The sequence below is a fragment of the Leucoraja erinacea genome, chromosome 32, assembly GCF_028641065.1.
Source record: "Leucoraja erinacea ecotype New England chromosome 32, Leri_hhj_1, whole genome shotgun sequence".
Classification (NCBI taxonomy): domain Eukaryota; kingdom Metazoa; phylum Chordata; class Chondrichthyes; order Rajiformes; family Rajidae; genus Leucoraja; species Leucoraja erinaceus.
In genome coordinates, this window is record NC_073408.1 from 3,263,841 (window position 1) to 3,283,840 (window position 20,000).

A 20,000-nucleotide genomic window follows, 5' to 3' on the forward strand; every position below is an offset into this window, starting at 1 on the left:
GGTTAGGACAAGTCCACGGAGACGAGGAAACACTTTTTCTCACAGAGAGCGGTGAGTCTATGGAATTCTCTGCCTCAGAGGGCAGTGGAGGCAGGTTCTCTGGATGCTTTCAAGAGAGAGCTCTCAAAGATAGCGGAGTCAGGGGATATGGGGGAGAAGGCAGGAACGGGGAACTGATTGAGGATGATCAGCCGTGATCACATTGAATGGCGGTGCTGGCTCGAAGGGCCGAATGGCCTACTCCTGCACCTATTGTCTATTGTCTATTGAAAGGAGTGCATCTCAGTGAGGTTAAGGAAGTCCCTGGGTGGCGCGGTGGCGCAGCGGTAGAGTTGCTGCCTTACAGCACCGGAAACCCAAGGTCCATTCTGTCTGTACGGAGTTTGCACGTTCTCCCTGTGACCGTGTGGGTTTTCTCCAGGTTCTCCGGTTTCTGCAGAAAACTTCTGCGGAAACTGCTAGAGTCAGTTATTAAAGATGGGATAGCAGCACATTTGGAAAGTGGTGAAATCATTGGACAAAGTCAGCATGGATTTACGAAAGGTAAATCATGTCTGACGAATCTTATAGAATTTTTCGAGGATGTAACTAGTAGCGTGGATAGGGGAGAACCAGTGGATGTGGTGTATCTGGACTTCCAGAAGGCTTTCGACAAGGTCCCACATAAAAAATTAGTATACAAACTTAAAGCACAAGGCATTGGGGTTCAGTATTGATGTGGATAGAGAACTGGCTGGCAAACAGGAAGCAAAGAGTAGGAGTAAACGGGTCCTTTTCACAATGGCAGGCAGTGACTAGTGGGGTACCCCAAGGCTCAGTACTGGGACCCCAGCTATTTACAATATATATTAATGATCTGGATGAGGGAATTGAAGGCAATATCTCCAAGTTTGCGGATGACACTAAGCTGGGGGGCAGTGTTAGCTGTGAGGAGGATGCTAGGAGACTGCAGGGTGACTTGGATAGGCTGGGTGAGTGGGCAAATGTTTGGCAGATGCAGTATAATGTGGATAAATGTGAGGTTATCCATTTTGGTGGCAAAAACAGGAAAGCAGACTATTATCTAAATGGTGGCCGATTGGGAAAGGGGGAGATGCAGCGAGACCTGGGTGTCATGGTACACCAGTCATTGAAGGTAGGCATGCAGGTGCAGCAGGCAGTAAAGAAAGCGAATGGTATGTTAGCTTTCATTGCAAAAGGATTTGAGTATAGGAGCAGAGAGGTTCTACTGCAGTTGTACAGGGTCTTGGTGAGACCACACCTGGAGTATTGCGTACAGTTTTGGTCTCCAAATCTGAGGAAGGACATTATTGCCATAGAGGGAGTGCAGAGACGGTTCACCAGACTGATTCCTGGGATGTCAGGACTGTCTTATGAAGAAAGACTGGATAGACTTGGTTTATACTCTCTAGAATTTAGAAGATTGAGAGGGGATCTTATAGAAACTTACAAAATTCTTAAGGGGTTGGACAGGCTAGATGCAGGAAGATTGTTCCCGATGTTGGGGAAGTCCAGGACAAGGGGTCACAGCTTAAGGATAAAGGGGAAATCATTTAAAACCGAGATGAGAAGAACTTTTTTCACGCAGAGAGTGGTGAATCTCTGGAACTCTCTGCCACAGAGGGTAGTTGAGGCCACTTCATTGGCTATATTTAAGAGGGAGTTAGATGTGGCCCTTGTGGCTAAGGGGATCAGGGGGTATGGAGAGAAGGCAGGTACGGGATACTGAGTTGGATGATCAGCCATGATCATATTGAATGGTGGTGCAGGCTCGAAGGGCCGAATGGCCTCTACTCCTGCACCTATTGTCTATGTTTCTATGTTTCTATGGCTGATCATCCCCAATCAGTACCCCGTTCCTGCCCTCTCCCCATATCCCCTGACTCCGCTATCTTTAAGAGCCCTATCTAACTCTCTCTTGAAAGCATCCAGAGAACCGGCCTCCACCGCCCTCTGAGGCAGAGAATTCCACAGTCTCACTCTGTGAGAAAAAGTGTTTCCTCGTCTCCGTTCTAAATGGCTTACTCCTTATTCTTAAACTGTGGCCCCTGGTTCTGGACTCCCCCAACATGGGGAACATGTTTCCTGCCTCTAGCGTGTCTCAGTGTAACCTGGTCGTGGCGCTTCAGATGGTCTTGGTAGGGTGGACAGTGAGGAGAACTCAGAAGATTATTTTTACCCAGAGTATAGAAGCTGGGATGTAATGTTAAAATTGTACAAGGCATTGGTGAGACCAAATCTGGAGTATGGTGTACAATTTTGGTCGCCCAATTATAGGAAGGATGTCAACAAAATAGAGAGAGTACAGAGGAGATTTACTAGAATGTTGCCTGGGTTTCAACAACTAAGTTACAGAGATAGGTTGAATAAGTTAGGTCTTTATTCTCTGGAGCGCAGAAGGTTAAGGGGGGACCTGATAGAGGTCTTTAAAATGATGAGAGGGATAGACAGAGTTGATGTGGACAAGCTTTTCCCTTTGAGAATAGGGAAGATTCAAACAAGAGGACATGACTTCAGAATTAAGGGACAGAAGTTTAGGGGTAATATGAGGGGGAACTTCTTTACTCAGAGAGTGGTGGCGGTGTGGAATGAGCTTCCAGTGGAAGTGGTGGAGGCAGGTTCATTGGTATCACTTAAAAATAAATTGGATAGGCATTTGGATGAGAAGGGAATGGAGGGTTATGGTACGAGTGCAGGCAGGTGGGACTAAGGGGAAAAAAAATTTGTTCGGCATGGACTTGTAGGGCCGAGATGGCCTGTTTCCGTGCTGTAATTGTTATATGGTTATATGGTTATAGTAGTGAGAGGTTGGAATTCATTAACATGGAGTGTTTGACGGCACTGGGCCTGTACTTGCTGGGATTTAGAAGGATGAGTGGGGAACCTCATTGAAACTTACCGAATAGTGAAAGGATTGGATAGAGAGTGGATGAGGAGAGGATGTTTCCACTGGTGGGAGAGTCTAGGACTAGAGGTCACAGCCTCAGATTAAATTGACCTACCTTCAAAAAGGCGATGAGGAGGAATTTCATTAGTCAGAGGGTGGTGAATCTGTGGAATTCATTGACACAGACGGCTGTGGAGGCCAAGTCAGTGGGTATTTTTAAGGTGGAGATTGATGGATTCTTGATTGGGAAGTGTCAGGGGTTATGGGGAGAAGGCAGGAGACTGTTGTTGACAGGGAAAAATAAATCATCCATGATTGAATGGCGATGTAGACTTGATGGGCCGAATGGCCTGATTCTGCTCCGAGAACTGATGAACACGCAGGGCGAACATGCATGAGTGGATGAAGGGCGTTGACTACTCAATAAGAGGGTGGAACGGAAGAACATGCAAATGGATTAGATGAAGGTGGCTAGCAGAAAACTCATGTGGCTAGTTAATCATCAACGTGGGCTAGTACAACAGAATGGCCTGCTTCCTCGTTGCAAGTTGGATGATCTGCGGAGATATTCCAGTGAAGACGTACAGTCCACATGGAAAATAACTCTTGCCGATGGAAAATGTCAACAGAAGAGGAAAGCTGATCCATGTTGATTTCAACCACGTGATGAATTCTTTTTTTTTTTAAATCCTTTCCAAGTATTATCTGCAAAGACGCCTAACGGGAAACTCGGTTTTCTTAACTTCAGAGCTCATCTGAACACTGTCCGACTGTTGACCTCCCATCTGTTCAGCATACAAGGAAATGCCTCATAAAATATACATGGTGGAGTTGTTAACTGGTGCAAGAACAGCTGCGGGGCCTGGATGACATGTTGCTGGATCATTATCAAAAACTCCCGTATCCACTTAACTCTTCTTTTTATAGATTCGCAGCTTTGGAGTTTAGTTCCGTTTAGTTTGCGGATACGGCGCGGAAAAGGGCGCTTCGACCCACCGTATCCACGCCGACCAGCGGCCCCCGCACGCTCACGCTATTCTCTCAACACACACACACACACTCTGGACCGTTTACAGTTATACAGGAGCCAATTCACCTGCAAACCTGCACGTCTTTCGAGTGTGGGAGGAAGCCTGAGCACCCGGAGAAAACCCACGCGGGCCACTTATGAATTTATGAAGTTGTAAACTCACCTTGCTCACAAGTTGTGGCAGCGCATCTCTGTCGTTCAACATTGGCCTCTTCAATCATGGCTGATCTATCTTTCCCTCTCAACCCCATTCTCCTGACTTCTCCCCATAACCCCTGACACCCACACTAATCAACAATCTATCTATCTCTGCCCTACATATTTCCACTGACTTGTGGCCTCCACCGCTGTCTGTGGCAATGAATCCCACAGATTCACCACCCTCTGGCTAAAGAAATTCCCCCTCATCTCCGTTCTAAAGGTACGTCCTTTTATTCTGAGAATAGCAATTTTAAACTATCTAATTAAAAATAGTGGAGTCAGGGGACATGGGGAGAAGGCAGGAACGGGGAACTGATTGAAGATGATCAGCCATGATCACATTGAATGGCGGTGCTGGCTCGAAGGGCCAAATGGCCTACTCCTGCACCTATTGTCTAATCAGCGGGTATAAGGGAACAGCTGGATATTGATAAGCAAAGGTAGCGCAGTGACACAGAGGTACAGCTTGATCCTGACTACGGGTGCTGTCTGTATGGACTTTGTACGTTCTCTCTGGGACCGCGTGGGTTTTCTCCGGGTGCTCCGGTTTCCTCCTACACTCCAAAGACCAATGGGTCTCTGGGTTAATTGGCTTGTGTAAAGATTGTAAATTGTCCCCAGTGTGCAGGGTAGTGTCAGTGTGTGTGGATCGCTGGTCGGTGCGGCCTCGGTGGGCCGAAGGGCCTGTTTCCGCGCAGTATCTCTGCATCCATAATATATGGTGAGGAGGGAGTTCCGTGATGAATGAAACACAAGGAAGGCTTGCTCGGGAACCGGCTGGATACAGAGGAACAGAGGACTGGAGAGCCACAAAGGGTGCATCAAAGCCTACTGTGACACATTGGGTGCAGTGTTGAATATGTAGAAGGGAATTCTGTACAGCCTTCAGGACAAAGAGAAAGACTTTGAAGTGTGTGTTGTAAGTGAGATCATAGTTGACAAAGATGTTAAAAATGTTGGCTTGTAAGTAGCAATAAGGGAAAGGAGACCAAGTCTGGCGGCACATGTGGATTCTCACAAGGTGCAACACACCAGGTTAGATTGTAGGAATCTGACTCTTTGAGAAGTGGTTCTTTGAGAAGGACAGCAAACTGCAGAAGCCAATGGTTTACATTCTGGTTGGTAGGTTGTTCAAGTTCAAATTCAAGTGAGTTTATTGTCATGTGTCCCTGTATAGGACAATGAAATTCTTGCTTTGCTTCAGCACAACAGAACATAGTAGGCATTGACTACAAAACAGATCAGTGTGTCCATATACCATAATATAAATATATACACACATAGACTGATAAGTGCAAATAGCAGATAATGGGCCACCAATAATCAGAGTTTAGGCCGAGCCAGGTTTAATAGCCTGATGGCTGTGGGGAAGTAGCTATTCCTGAACCTGGTTGTTGCAGTCTTCAGGCTCCTGTACATAGAAACATAGAAATTAGGTGCAGGAGTAGGCCATTCGGCCCTTCGAGCCTGCACCGCCATTCAATATGATCATGGCTGATCATCCAACTCAGTATCCCGTACCTGCCTTCTCTCCATACCCCCTGATCCCCTTAGCCAGAAAGGCCACATCTAACTCCCTCTTAAATATAGTCAATGAACTGTGGCCTCAACTACCCTCTGTGGCAGAGAGTTCCAGAGATTCACCACTCTCTGTGTGAAAAAAGTTCTTCTCATCTCGGTTTTAAAGGATTTCTCCCTTATCCTTAAGCTGTGACCCCTTGTTCTGGACTTCCCCAACATCAGGAACAATCTTCCTGCATCTAGCCTGTCCAACCCCTTAAGAATTTTGTAAGTTTCTATAAGATCCTAAACTGATAAAGTGCAAATAGCAGATAATGGGCCACCAATAATCAGAGTTGAGTCCGAGCCAGGTTTAATAGCCTGATGGCTGTGGGGAAGTAGCTATTCCTGAACCTGGTTGTTGCGGTCTTCAGGCTCCTGTACCTTCTACTTGAAGGTAGCGGGGAGATGAGTGTGTGGTCAGGATGGTCAGTTAAGTGTGGCAAGAGGCAGTGATTTAAGGCCACTTTTTTGCAATCTGGGTCAATAACCCTGAAGAAGGGTCTCGACCCGAAACGTTACCCAGTCCTTCTCTCCAGAGAAGCTGCCTGTCTCGCTGAGTTACTCCAGCATTTTGTGTCTATCTTCACGTTCTTGCGCATCTCTACCAAGTCTCCCCTCAATAGGAACCCCCACCGTTTCCAATCTAATCTTGAAGTTGGAATCTCTCGCCCCTGGGACCAAAGCACACACCTTCGCTAGCACCTTCAGACCCAGCCTAAAGTGAAAAAGAAACCCTTATGGAAAATTCTCGAGGGCTTTGATCGTATGATTGCCGAGAATCTATTTCTGCTTGAATTGGACAACACCATCTGAACATGGGATGGTGTTTATTTGGAAAACTCTTCAGAGATTTTGGAAGTTTTTATTTGAGGATATTCACAAACAGATCAATAGTTTCCTCAATGGTAGAGAAAAAATGCTGGAGAAACTCAGCGGGAGCAGCAGCATCTATGGAGCGAAGGAAATAGGCAACGTTTCGGGACGAAACCCGGAAGGGTTTCGGCCCGAAACGTTGCCTATTTCCTTCAGGGTTTCGGCCCGAAACGTTGCCTATTTCCTTCGCTCCATAGATGCTGCTGCTCCCGCTGAGTTTCTCCAGCATTTTTGTCTACCTTCGATTTTCCAGCATCTGCAGTTCCTTCAACAGTTTGCTCAATACTCGATGGGTTACTGCTGAATTCGGGCAAAATGGATGCTGGATGGTTGGCATGCGCTGGATGGGCTGAAGGGCCTGTGTCTCTCAACGGCTCTGTGTGACCAAGGATATGTGAATATTGCAGGAGTATTGAGGCAAAGAGTGTTGGGGGCTCGAACAGCTTGCTTTAGCTCATGTTATTTTAAGTGTTTGTATAATCTTATTGTAATTCGAAAGCCAACTCGCGTGCAACAGTGATGGGGGGAAAGCACTCAGCGAATATGTGGATGTCTTTGAAGGAAATGAATCTTTTGTATCTGTTCAGAGATGATTGAACAAGGATTGTAATCTTCTCTGAAATGCATGCAGCAATGAGAAATATTCTTTCTGGTGCATCTACACGAATCAATCTTTCCTGGAGAATAATTAAAGGGGAAGTACATTCAGTTCATCACGGATATTAACTGAATTTCATCCAATAGCAACACAAAAAAATATGTCATTCGCAGTTCCATTGTGTCAACATTCCCTCTCTGTGCATCTCTATAACACATCCCTCTTGCTATATTTAAGAGGGAGTTAGATGTGGCCCTTGTGGCTAAAGGGATCAGGGGGTATGGAGAGAAGGCAGGTACAGGATACTGAGTTGGATGATCATATTGAATGGCGATGCAGGCTCGAAGGGCCGAATGGCCTACTCCTGCACCTATTTTCTATGTTTCTATAAACAACTTGGTCACAGAGTGATACAGTGTGGAAACAGGCCCTTCGGCCCAACTTGCCCACTCCTGCCAACATGTCCCAGCTACACTATAGACAATAGACAATAGGTGCAGGAGTAGACCATTCGGCCCTTCGAGCCAGCACCACCATTCAATGTGATCATGGCTGATCATCCCCAATCAGTACCCCGTTCCTGCCTTCTCCCATATCCCCTGACTCCTCTATTTTTAAGAGCCCTATCTAGCTCTCTCTTGAAAGCATCCAGAGAACCCGCCTCCACCGCCCTCTGAGGCAGAGAAAAGGGTTCATAGGTTCTAGGAGCAGAATTAGGCCATTCGGCCCATCAAGTCTACTCCGTCATTCAATCATGGCTGATCTATCTCGCCCTCCTAACCCCATTCTCCTGACTTCTCCCCATAACCCCTGACACCCGCACTAATCAATAACATTTGTGGGAGGTGGGAGTGATCAAACGGTAGATGTTAAGGGTGATTTTGAAGGGGGAGAGAGAGGTGAAGAGGTTTAGAGAGGAGATTCCAGAGCCTGGGAGCTTGGCATGTAACTGAGGAGTGAGACTAACTCTAGATACACAGGGGCCAGAAATAGTGGCGGAGACACAGACAGGATGTGGAGCCCGATGGAGTGAGAGAGAGGGAGAGAGGGAGAGGGCAAGGTGAGGCTGGGGAGTGAGTCCCTGGTGAGTTGTTATTCAACGGAAACCCAATGTACAGCCGCGCCCGCTGGCAAAACGCAGCCCGCCACAAATGTTCACCTGTTTCACCATCCAAGCAAATCTGTCTATGCATTTAGCAATAAAGAACAGAACATTGACTCTGCAAACCACTGGTGAATGAGCAAATATACGGCTCTTACTATGCAATAATACAATACAATACAATTTATTTGTCACTTGAACCTCATAGAGGCTCAAGTGAAATGTTGTTTCTACAGTCATACACACAAGAAAAAAAAAGACCCAAGACACAACACAATTTACACAGACATCCATCACAGCGCATCTCCACCTCGCTGTGATGGAAGGCAAAAAAACGTATCTCCCCCCTGCACTTCCCTCTCCCCCCGATGTTACACACTATGTGTGTGTGTGTGAGAGGGAGACGGAGAGGGAGAGAGAGAGTGTGTGGGAGAGAGTGTGTGGGAGAGCAAGTGAGTGAGTGTGAGTGGGTGAGGTGTGCGTGCGTGCGTGAGTGAGTGTGAGTGAGTGTGACAGAGAGTGAGTGTTAGAGTGAGAGTGAGTGAGTGTGAGAGTGAGTGAGTGTGAGTGAGAGTGAATGTGAGAGAGTGAGAGTGTGACAGAGAGTGAGTGTGAGTGGGTGAGGTGAGTGCGTGCGTGCATGTGTGAGTGAGTGTGAGAGTGAGTGAGTGAGAGCGTGACAGAGAGTGTGTGTGAGTGAGTGAGTGAGTGTGAGTGAGAGTGTGACAGAGTGTGAGTGGGTGTGAGTGTGAGAGTGAGTGAGTGTGAGAGTGAGTGAGTGTGACTGTGACATAGTGAGTGAGTGTGAGAGTGAGTGTGAGTTAGTATGAGAGTGAGTGAGAGTGAGTGAATGAGTGACAGGGAGTGAGAGTGAGTGAGTGAGTGTGAGTGAGTGTGTGCAGCCCCAGCCATGCAGTAGCGGGTGGCCCCATGGCAGAATAGTGAGCGGGGTTGTATCAGCCTGCCCTGTGGAGCAGAGCGGTCACCCTGTGAGGTTGGACCCCAGCCAGAGTTAAGGGCCTGTCCCACATCGGCGAGTTCTGGCGAGTTTGCCCTTGACTCACACGGTCGGCACGAGGTCGTAGGAAGTCTATGTAACTCTCCTTCATGCTCGAGAGCGGTCTCCGCGTACTCGAGGCCTCAACTAGGTTGTGGCGGTTTTTTCAACATGTTAAAAAATGCCCGTGAGTAAAAAAAGGGTCGCCATGGAAAAAATCGATACTTTTTTTACTCGTAGGTTTAGTCGTAGTAGGTCGGTATGTTGGTCGTAGGTAATCGAGGGTAGTGGTAGCTAGTTGAAGCTGGTCTTCAACATAGTTGAAGCTGGTCTTCCAAATAGTTGAAGCTGGTCTTCAACATAGTTGAAGCTGGTCTTCAACATAGTCGAAGCTGGTCTTCAACATGTCATTGTTTTCAAGCTCTCCTAAACTCTTCTAAACTCGCCAATTAGGTTGCCCAAGTGGGACAGCCCCTCTAGTGAACTCCTTGGTCAGGATCATCTGTCTGTTGTGGAATGTAAATGGATCTCTGTTGTGGAATGTTTAAGAGGGAACTGCAGATGCTGGAGAATCGAAGGTTACACAGAAAAGCTGGAGAAACTCAGCGGGTGCAGCAGCATCTATGGAGCGAAGGAAATAGGCAACGTTTCGGGAAGGAAACCCGGATGGGTTTCGGCCCGAAATATTTCCTTCGCTCCATAGATGCTGCTGCACCCACTGAGTTTCTCCAGCTTTTCTGTGTAACCTCTGTTGTGGAATGTTGCTCAGCTTGGTGAAGCTGGGCTCAGCGAGGGCAGCTTCTGAACTGTGGCCTGTCTTTCCTTCCGCAGTACAATGGGAATCGCTACGAAGAACTATCAGATGAGGGTGAATACGTGAGCAGCCAGCACGGTTACCATGACGACTACTTGGAGCAACTCCACCCTATTTATAATAAGTTATCGTATAGAGCCCCGGACCCTCCCCGCCACAGAGGCCCCACGCCTGGATCCCGTGCACCCTTCATCTACCCTAAAGAACAATATGTGTAAATGACTGTCACTGCCCCAGCCGGGCGGGTCCAGCACTGAGCCCACTGTCTAGCAGAAACAACCCCCCCCTCTCGCTCAGACTTTGGCTGTCACCTGTGTTAACCCACGGGACCCACGCTTTGTTTCACCCCCCTCCCCCCCCCCCCCCCCCCCCGCTCGAAGGGGGAACAGATCCACCGCGCTGGTTTCAAAAGGGTTAACGCTGTGATGTCTCCCTTGTGGTATTAATGTCAACTCCATCACAAACACATGCGAACCCCCTCCTGCCCTTAAAGCGCTTCTACAGCCAATGTCCACTTGTGATCGGTCTCTGGCTCACTGGCGGGGATGTTGGTTGGCACAGGCATGGGGTGGGGGGGGTGCAAGTTGGGGCTTTGGTCAGGGTGGGGGGGGGGGGGGGGGGGGAATGTTGGAAGTTGTCCGTGCCGTTTGATATATTGTTCTTGTGTAAGTGACGGTGGGTATACAATGCTGCTGCTGCTGCTGCTGCTGTCTTTGATGCAGTGGGTCTGATCTAACATCACAGGCAACAATATCTCTGCTGGTGAGCCAAGGTATTTGTGTTTTGTTGGGTCTCATCACTGCCCCCCCATTGAACACATGCCGGTCGATGGCCAGCGGTGATCCCTGTCCGATGGTGAACTCTTGTCTAGTGGTGGGCTGGGTTTTAATGGATATCTGTGTCCGAGTCCACTGTCAACCTCCTCTCCCAGTAGCTGGATGTGACTCCTTCTCCCCTCCCCACCCACCCATATCGTGCTGATGGTTGGCCCGTCCTAATGATCATGACTGACCCAACGTCCCCTCATGCTTATCTGCTGCTTCTGTACGTGAGCTGTGAGCCATCATTTTATTTCGGACCATGCTGGGTGCGGGGGAGCTTGTGAAGGTGGCTTCCTCTGGGCTGGAGAGCCATTGACCATACCGAGGAGAGTCTCCAGGAACCCCCACTTCACACAGCAGCCCTGATGCTAATACATCCACATTGCACTCTGAAAAGACAATCGGTGGGGGTGGAGGAGGGGAGGGTGGGTGACGTTTAGGGTGGATGAGAAAACGTGCCCTGTAATCTCTCAATATCGTGCTCAATCTGGAAACCAAAACCTTCTGCAGGAGGGAAAAAAGCAGGAAAGAAAATGGCCATTTGCCGTTTGCCCTGAGGCCTGAACTGAGCGTTGGGGAGGCGATGTGGTCGGTGCGGCAGATATAGGTGGGACCCACCCACAGAGGGAAGTAGACCAGGAAGTACTGATGAGGAGAACAGGAGATCAAGAGACAAGGAGTCAAAATCATTTGCTGTATAATTTCCTGACGTGGCCCGGGACAGTGACTTTTAACCAGTCAGGGGGTGAAGACAGGGGCCAGTGATGAAATTCTTTAACTCGTTCACCACATGCGGTGACGTTACCCTCATGTTTACCATCCAACACACGCTCGGTCATTTTCAGAGGGCAGTTAAAAATCACCCTTGTCACCGAGCATGGAGTTACATTCAGACCTGGGTCCCGCAAGGATGGTCATTTTCTTTCCCTGATGGTTAACACATTCAGCTTTTCATCAATGGCCTTCTATGCCAGACACAGGTTCCAAGGGCAGTCTCTGCTTCCAGCACCTCTCCCAAGTCCCTAACCCTCCCGCATTTGCAGAGATAACTCGGGAGGTTCTACCAGGTTGTCCAACCCAGGGGCGCTGTTCCTGTCCCCCTCGCCCTCAACATCTGGTGGGCACGGACACTCTTTGTTCAGCCTGGTCCTCTCCACTCCCTCCTTCCCTCCCTCCCTCTTCAGGGAATCAATGCGTTATAACTATTGCCCCAGATGAAGACAGACCTGAGATTGAGACACAAGTCCTTCTGGACCATGTGGCTCAGTAGAGCACTAGCTAATGTGGAAGCACTTTGTCAAGAGTTACTTTAATGATGAAAATATTCTCTATTTAGAGTCGTGCATATATTATGTCAGTTTATAGTTTAATAACTCCAAATTTTACTCAAACACTTAAACAAAGGTTTGGTTTGGAAATGTCACTTGTTCTAGAGAGATTTGAGGCATTTCTGGATTGTTTGTAACCAGTCTGGTGATGAGACTATTGTGCTAGTTATATCTGGCATGATGGACATTGACTGGTTAATGTACAGTGTAACAGTCTGGAGATGTGAATCAACCAAACTCCGTATTTTTCCTCGTACTAAGGTCATCCTTCCTTTAACCACGTAACAATTGTACTTTGTTTAAATTATTTTTTTGCATCTTGGATACAAAGAAAATGAGAAAACAAGCTATTCTTAGAATAGAAGTCTTGCCTCTTAAATAGCTCTCCATAATTATAGATTCACAATATCCCAAACAATTTCTCAGTCACTTCTATTATACAGAATCTAAATATATTTCAAATCTGCTCTGACTATCCTATGATATAATCAAAAATGATCAAATCCCCATCCTGTTCACGTATTGCATGGAAAGTCAATAACTCAAACCCATCCTTTGTCAAAAGCCATCCTAGTCTGCAGACTGGAATTGAATTTTGTGAACCAAACCCTTCCCAAATCCTCCCTTCGGGTAAAATGCAATGGACCCAGCCCCTTACTTCTGCATTTTGCAGGATCCATCGCAAGGATGGATTGGATAGAATTCTAATGGACCAAATATCCTCCCTTTCCCTTGAATAGAATTCCAATTTTCTATGATTGCACTTTGATGTAAAACTCCTGAACTGCCACCTTGCTCTGAAATGCTGTTTTCAGATCTAAGCACTATATCAAATGTAGGCTTTATGAATAGGCAATATGCCAAGTGTCTTGCACAGAGAATGCATAATCTCTCTATCTCTCTCACTCTCTCCAGATAGATTCTTGCAGCTTTTCCTATTGCAGGGGCTGGTTTTCAATCTTACATTCAGACACACCGTTAAAACATAAAGATCGATTAAAAGATAGCATACTCACATTCACTCTTAAAACAAACCAAACACTTAGCCATAAAAAACATTGTGCTGGAGATATATTTTTGCAGGCACCTTTCACTTTACAAGACTCAATCCCGATTGCCCCTTAACTATAGAGGACCAGGGCAGATAAATGGACAATAAAAGCAGTAGATGCCGCAAATATTGAGCAGATCACACTGCTCCTTTGGAGGGGAAGGCAAGCAAAGTCACAGGTTAATGGAAGGTCATCAACCTGAAGTATTAACCCCCATTCCATCTACACAGTCACTGCACTGAGCAATCTTAAGGCAGATTTCTCGTATCTGCAGTTCTTTGCTTTTCAATTGCACACAAACCTAGAGCAGGAATTAGGAAACAAGTGGCGGAAACGGTGGCATAGACAATGAGATATTCACAAGAGTGTGTGATGCTCGGACATAATTCCTACAATTCAAGGACTAGTGCCTGGAAATTGGATTTCCACCTATTTTAACACATTAATCAGGCACTTAATGCAAAATTAAGAAGGATCAAATAAAATAGCAATGTCGGGCCATCTTTCCGTTAAAACTAGACCTGTGGTTTCTTCCCGCTAAGAAATCCAAGCATCGGGATAAACCAGGCAACTGAGGCTTATTGATGGGGTGACTGGCAGGAAGCAAGTCAATGCTACCAAAGTGCTCTCCTTGGAACCCAGAGCCATGGGGCCATAGACTGGAGATAACAGCACACTGTATAGCCTCTGTCAATGCTCATGATTGCTGGCAATGAGATACATTTTAATACATTACAATGACTGAGCAGAGGATTTATGACATGTAAAAAAACATTGCCCAGCAGGGGAGGTTTTCAAGCACGGCTTGATTCACTGCGTTTAATATTTCACCGAGATTTATATTCAAAGGGTCATAGACTATGTACTTCTGATCCGGTTCATGCCGGTAAATGCTAAATAGGTATTGTACACGTTGATGATGTCATCACGCATGGGAATTGGCGCCTGCATCGTGAAAGCGCCCGGTTATTTTTTTTCCGATCGACATTCAATCACCGTGGGAAGGGGGACAAGGATTTCAGGACGGGTGGCGCAGCGGTAGAGTTGCTGCCCTACGGCGGTAGAGACCCGGGTTCGATCCCGACTATGGGTGCTGTCTGTGCGCAGTCTGTACGTTCTCCCTGTGACCACGTGGGTTTTCTCCGGGTGCTCCGGTTTCCTCCCACACTCCAGAGATGTACGGGTTTGTAGGTTAATTGGCTTCGGTAAAATTGTAAATTGTTCCAAGTGTGTGTAACATAGTGTTAGTGTGCGGAGATCACGGGTTGGCACGGACTCGGTGGGCCGAAGGGCCTGTTTCCACGCTGTATCTCTAACCTAAACTAAACATGTGTTTATTCGTCCAATTCATCCAGGGACCCTCTTCTCATTCCAAATGTCATACAGTTACACAGTGTGAAAACAGGCCCTTCGGCCCAACTTGCCCATACCGACCAACATGTCCCATCTACACTAGTCTCACCTGCCCGCATTTGGCCCGTATCCTTCTAAACCTATCCAAGTCCATCTGAAGAAAGGTTTCGGCCCGAAACGTCGCCTATTTCCTTCGCTCCACAGATGCTGCTGCACCCGCTGAGTTTCTCCAGCAATTTTGTCTACCTGTCCATGTACCTGTCCAAAGGTCTTTGGCAATTACATTTATTCTTCTGAAGAAGGGTCTCGACCCAAAACGTCATGCATTTTCATTCCTTCTCTCCAGAGACGCTGCCTGTCCCGCTGAGTTACTCCAGCTTTATGTGTCTATCTTACATTTATTTTTCCATTAGTGGGGTCCAGCACTGAATACATCCAACACACTCAACAAAATGCAACCAGACTGTTCTGTGCCAGCAAAAGCACTTCCATTCTCACCACCTTCCTCCCACTGACCTCCATGCACAGCCAGCAACACTGGATTGAGAACTCTCCCTACTGCTGGTAGTTGAAAGGGGATCAGTTTTTCTCTGCAGCTCCACAAGCTGTCTTTGAACCGGTTTCAAAGCGGAGTACAAAAATCCAAAGTGTACAAGGTTCTAATTAAAGAACCTTTAATAAACGCAGGGTGACGCCTGTTTGGTGGTGAGTAGTCGCCCAAAGAGTCGTACCTTGTCCTGGTCTCCGCTGGATTTTCAACATGTTGAACATTTTCGGCAACCTGCTGAGACCATGATGGGTGTCGGCAAGTGGCCGAAAAAAATTGTGTAAGTGGGACAGGCCCTTTAGATCATTGATCATTGTTGAAATGAGAAACAAATTGTTGGAAAATGTGTCCCCAAACACTAACCCTCCTCTGGCCCTGTATCTGCATCATTTCACACACACGTGTTAGAAACCTATTCCCTGGTTGCATGGACAACTGTGCAATGGCCCTGCAGCCAACTCAATGTTAACGCAACTATCCAGAGAGCAACGTTAATGCAGCAATCCGCTGCAGCTGGTGCAGTTCGGTATAGTGTATTGTCACATGTATCGAGGTACAGCGTAAAGCTTTTGCTGCGTGCTAACCAGTCAGCGGAGAGACAAATACATCATTACAATTGAGCTGTTCACATTCAAAAGGTACAGAAGTGTGAAAACGCACACCTCCAGATTCAGAGGCAGTTTCTTCCCAGCTGTTATCAGGCAACTGAACCATCCTACCACAGCCAGAGAACAGTCCTGAAACCTGTCTCCCTATTTGGAGACCCTCGGTCTATCCTTGTCAGATTTTGCTGGCTTTACTTTGCACTAAACGTTATTCCCTTATCGTGTGTCTATACACTGTGAACGGCTCGATTGTAATCATGTATTGTCTTTCTGCTGACTGGAAAGCACACAACAAAAAGCTTTTCACTGTACCTCGGTACACGTGACAATAAACTAAACTGAAACTGAACTGGATCTGCACATAGCCCACATCCCCAACACAGTCATATATCTATACAGAAGTCTTTTATCTGCTTCAGCTACCACCGCCATCCGTTCTTCAGGCACTCACTGTGTAAAAAAACTGCCCCGCACATCTCCTTTGGACTTTGTCCATGTGGTATTTGAGTTGAGGATGCTCTTACAGAAGAATCATGTTAACCATATAACAATTACAGCACGGAAACAGGCCATCTCGGCCCTACAAGTCCGTGCCAAACAATTATTTTCCCTTAGTCCCACCTGCCTGCACTCATACCATAACCCTCCATTCCCTTCTCATCCATATGCATATCCAATTTATTTTTAAATGATACCAACGAACCTGCCGACACCACTTCCACTGGAAGCTCATTCCACACCGCTACCACTCATTGAACGAGCTCACCATTGTGAAGTAGAGTCTCGACCCGAAAAGTCACCCATTCCTTCGCTCCATAGATGCTGCCTCACCCGCTGAGTTTCTCCAGCATTTTTATCTACCTTTGATTTTTCCAGCATCTGCAGTTCCTTCTTAAACACCATTATCATTGATACATTTAGTGTGTAATGCACAACTGATCAGTTTGTAACATGCTGAGAGTGCTTGGGACTCTGTCTCCCCCACAATCAGTGAGTCACACAGATAGGGTGCACACGTCTCTTTTGCAGTTACATCCACAAAACATAACTGTTTCCTAAAAATTGGATTTTGCCGTTATTTCGTTAAAGCCATGTCCCACTGTACGAGTTCATTCCAAGAGCTCTCCCGAGTTTCCCCAGATTCGAGCTCGTAGATTTACGGTAATGGCCACTCGTCGGTACTCGGGGCTCTCGTGGACATTTTTCAACATGTTGAAAAATGTTCACAAGTCTTCCTGAGTTTGCCACGTTTCCTGAGTACCCGCCGTTAGCGTTACGAGCCGCTAAGAGACGTCCCCGAGCTCCGACGTACCCGCTATGTACATTCTATGTACTTACCACGAATTAGATTTTTTTTTAAACTAGGGAGAGCTCTTGGATAAACTCGTATAGTTGGACAGGGCCTTAACTCTTAAAGGTTCATTTTCACAATGTTTCTAAAAACGTGACCAAGATCTTCCTGTGGAGATTGCTGTTTCCCAGTCAGCAGACACTGGTGTTGGCTGTTCACTAAATATGTCACAAGGCCAGAGCTACCATCTAATCATTCTTTATTGAAGACAATGAGCATGTAACTCACTGCAGTGCCTGTTGCAACAAGCTACCCAAAGCCACGACACACTGTCGTAAAGGGGAACAAACCCAGGCAAACCATTGACTAGAAACATAGAAAATAGGTGCAAGAGTAGGCCCTTCGAGCCAGCACCACCATTCAATATGATCATGGCTGATCATCCAAAATCAGCACCCCGTTCCTGTTTTTTCCCCATATCACTTGATTCCGTTAGCCCCAAGAGCTAAATCTAACTCTCTCTTGAAAACACCCAGTGAATCGGCCTCCACTGCCTTCTATGGCAGAGAATTCCACAGTTTCACAACTCTCTGGGTGAAAAGGTTTTTCCTCATCTCAGTCCTAAATGGCCTACTCCTGCACCTAATTTCTATGTTTCTATGTTTCTAAATGACCTCCCCCTTATTCTTAAACTGTGTGACCACTGGTTCTGGACTTTCCCCAACATTGGGAACATTTTTCCTGCATCTAGCCTGTCCAATCCCTTCAGAATTGTATATGTTTCTAAAAGATCTCCTCTCATCCTTCTAAACTCCAGTGAGAACAAGCCCAGTCGACCCATTCTGTCAGTCCCGGACTGTCTTGCTGTGTTATGCCAGCATGTAAGACTTTCTATTTGTGAAATGATACAATATATATTATTGAATTCCCCAGGGACATCCCACATTCATACATGTGACAAACATAAATGTATTGTTTGCTTTGTTGTGCTTGCCATCTCCCTGCCAACAACCATCTATTTTACATTTCCCTTGATTTCCATTCCCTTTGTCCTCTTCCAACACCACACAGGGATACAAACAATGGAACTGGTAGGATGAGCAGGGGTGGGGAGGGAGGGGAGGAGGGCTGGGAGAGAGGAAGGGAGGGAGGGAATGCAGGAGTTATTTGAAATGAGCGAAATCAACGTTCCTACCGCATGTCCTTGGAACACTTGAAATTGCCTCCACAGTGTAATGCATTCCTTGTATCTCCCTCTCCCTCGACATCCGTCTGAAGAAGGGTCTCGACCCAAAACGTCACCCATTCCTTCTCTCCTTAAGGGCCTGTCCCACTTTCATGACTTAATCCAAAAACCTCTGCCGAGTTTAAAGGACCTAAAAAAAAAAAAAAATCAAGATTTTGGTAATGTACGAACTCCTCCGACCTTCCAGGACTACCCTCACGGCCTACTACCCTCTGCCCACGAACTAACTACGAGTAAAACCGTTCATCCCGACTATTTTTTTACTAGTGGACATTTTTCATCGGGCTGGAAAAAAAGTCCCGACTTACCTGATGCCCCGACTACCTACGGCTGGTGTAACGAGCAGCTACGATATATCTACCAACTCTTACTGACTAGTAACGAACATTCTGCGAGTTTGAATCAGGGGAAAACTCGGGAGAATTTGTGAATTACCTCGTGAAAGTGGGACAGGTTGAGTCCCGCTGAGTTTACTCCAGCATTTTTGTGTCTAACTTCGGGTTTAAACCAGCAGTAAATCTGCAGTTCCTTCCTACACATAAATGCGTTCATATTCCTCATTCTCTCCACTGCAAACTCTACGTTAAACTGAGCATCCCAATAGTTGCATCCCAGGTCCTGTAAACTCCCACAAACCCAATATGTCCCGGATAGAACAATGACATCCTTGCAGCACCACAACAGAATATGTAAATATAGTACAACCGTCAACAACATAATAAACAAGAAACAAAGCTCAGTGTGGGGATATGTACACATACTCTCACACACACACACATATATATATATATATGTTTAAGATAGAACTGCAGATGCTTGAAAAATTGAAGGTAGACAAAAAAACTCAGCATCTATGGAGCGAAGGAAATAGGCAACGTTTCGGGCCGAAACGGAAGGTTTTTCCGGAAGGTTTTTCTATTCGAAACGTTGCCTATTTCCTTCAGGGTTTCGGCCCGAAACGTTGCCTATTTCCTTCAGGGTTTCGGCCCGAAACGTTGCCTATTTCCTTCAGGGTTTCGGCCCGAAACGTTGCCTATTTCCTTCGCTCCATAGATGCTGCTGCACCCGCTGAGTTTCTCCAGCATTTTTGTCTACCTTCAAAATATATGTATGTGTTTGAGATTGCTACAGGTTCCCAAACAGAGTTCCCACCACACACCCCGCACCTTTCCCATGGACCCACACAATGGCACAGCCATCGTGCCAACACTTCCAATGAACTGGTTGTGTGAACAGATTATATGATGTTCCTCCACTCCTTGATAGTGAGACTGTACGATTCCCACACCTCTATCCAATACCACACTATCCTGCCAGCCGTCACTCTGGGATAGCTCGCCACGGTACTTGTTTTGGGATCACTCTGTGCTTAGATCTGCAGGACTATTTTTCCATCTTGTGATGGTTTCTCCAGAGACTTAAAATTCCAGATACCTTCAGTCCAAGTAGCTCATTGCCACTGTAATATAATATTTACTTCTCCATGAAATAAATGTGTATGCAGCTATTTGCTGCTGGACTCACAATCACTTAACACTGGGACTTGAAAACGCTCTTCCAGTCCGCAGTGGTGTATTCTTTGTTGAGATTATCACCCCGCACTACTATCTCACTTTTAACTTTAGGGATATAGTCCAGAAACAGGCCCTTCGGCCCATCGAGTCCACGCCGACCAGCGGTCATCCTGTACAC

The 20,000-nt window shown here is 46.6% G+C and overlaps 1 protein-coding gene across 1 annotated transcript in view; it reads left to right on the forward strand.

Moving 5' to 3' along the window:
- Positions 1-10,400, forward strand: part of nectin1b (nectin cell adhesion molecule 1b) — a 336,983-nt gene extending 326,583 nt beyond the window's left edge. The window contains exon 10 of the mRNA XM_055660571.1: positions 10,083-10,400. The gene's annotated coding sequence lies outside the window, so the exon portion shown is untranslated. The remainder of the gene's footprint in view (positions 1-10,082) is intronic.
- Positions 10,401-20,000: the final 9,600 nt, after the last annotated feature.